The sequence below is a fragment of the Sphaeroforma arctica genome (assembly GCF_001186125.1).
Source record: "Sphaeroforma arctica JP610 unplaced genomic scaffold supercont1.45, whole genome shotgun sequence".
Taxonomy (NCBI): domain Eukaryota; class Ichthyosporea; order Ichthyophonida; genus Sphaeroforma; species Sphaeroforma arctica.
The window spans coordinates 122,584-124,599 of NW_014040513.1; positions in this window are offsets into that span (position 1 = coordinate 122,584).

Here is a 2,016-nt window from a genome sequence, read left to right on the forward strand (position 1 = left end):
TCTCTGGAATTTGGGTAAATCGGGCGCCAGAAATCGTCCTGTAGGTATTTGAAGTGATACAAAAGGAGTGTTTAGTAGGTAGTAATTTAAACGACATCAATGGGAACATATGAGAATATGGTAGGTAAAATGGTAACCAATAGGATACGGTATGCCTGGGCTTATAGTGAGAGGTGTTATATTTATAGTTAGAGTAAATATAAGAGTAGAGGAGTGATACGTATCAAAATACACCGCCCGGAAAGAGTGGACGCAGACGCAGGCAACGACCTATACCCAACAATCTAAAAATAGTCCGCCAATCAAAAGGAAAGTTGCGGAGGCTAGGGAGTCCCTAACGATGCACCAGTTCTATAATTAGACTGAGTAGAGAATATATTAATAGCACGCCAATGAATCCTGGTTGATAGAGTCGAACAGCACGCCAATAGGAAGCGCTTCAATTGGATTGCTAGAGAGATTGATCTATAATTAGACATGGTGGACAATCTATATATAGTAATTCTATAACTAGACATGGTAGACAATCTATATATAGCACGTCAATCAAAAGCGACATACAGAGACGACAGACTGAATAGATCGTCAAACACGCCGACCGGAAGCGCTTCGATGGGGTTGTTGGTGAGAGAGATGGTGGTCAGATATTCCAGACCATTGAAGGCATCCGCACTGATATGTCTGATGCGTCTGTAACCGAGATACCTGCAGCAACACGCACATATAGGACAAATAAAGAGGAGTGAGGGAAAGTGGTATATACAAAAACATGGAAAGGTATAGTCATTTACGCAGAAATAACACGTGTGTATCACAGAGATACTTGTAGAAATACAGACGTACAGAACGATCGAAGCAGAAATATTGAACACGTGATTCCCAATTTAGAACGATATGATATATATATTTGCTTAGTATACTAAATATATGGATAGCCGGTAGTTTATATATATAAATATATTAATACACACACATATATATATAAATATATATACATGCGAACACATATATAGATACAAGAACACACACACACACACAGATATATATGAATATAGAGTACTTACAGGGATCTACAGTTGTCCGGCACATAATTCTTATCGTTGCAGTTGACCAGTGTATAGTCATCTGAGCTTCCGGAGAGTCGCAGATCTCCACAATTAGTAGTCAACCGTGCTACAAAAGGTTGTAGGTAGTTCAGCAATTCGTGTATTAGACACATAGAATATAGTACAAATACATCATATTTCCAGTACTCTCACTCAATTATACTTTACCTTGACAAAATCAATATCCCCTTATATGAACAACATACTTCCAACAAAACCGGCGCATTTGACCTCTGGTGATGGCGACGGCGTTGGGGACGGCAGTGCTGCAGAAGTACACGGACCACTCTCACCAGAAATGTATATTAAGTAGTATACACTGGTTGTAGGCAGAGGAGCTCTATAACAGACAGATGAGAATTGGGTTAGATAGTAGGATATTTATATATATATATATATACATATATATATATATATATAATATAATAATATCTATTTAAAAATATACAAGTATATATATATATACGCATAAGCTTATCCAGAGAAGATGTACGTTAATATACACGCAATTTGCACGCAGCTCCACTGGCATACCTTCTGTTGCCCCAGATACAACTGCTGACCGGGCTTCGAGTGTTCAGGTTCACTGGCGAGCGTACGGTTATGCTTCTGTGTATCGTAGTGATATCAAGAAAATGGGTATGTGGTTAATGTAAACGTTCATGTTTAGTATAAAACACCAAACAAAACGAGATAATCACATGTTGTGTATGTAAGGATATCTAGATTCATTCGAAGCGGAGTGTGTCTTTATATATACATATATAATCCTATATATATATATATATATATATATATAAACATATATATATATATATATATATACATATATATATATATATATATAATTAAACATATATATATATATATATATATACATAAACATATATATATATATATATATACATTT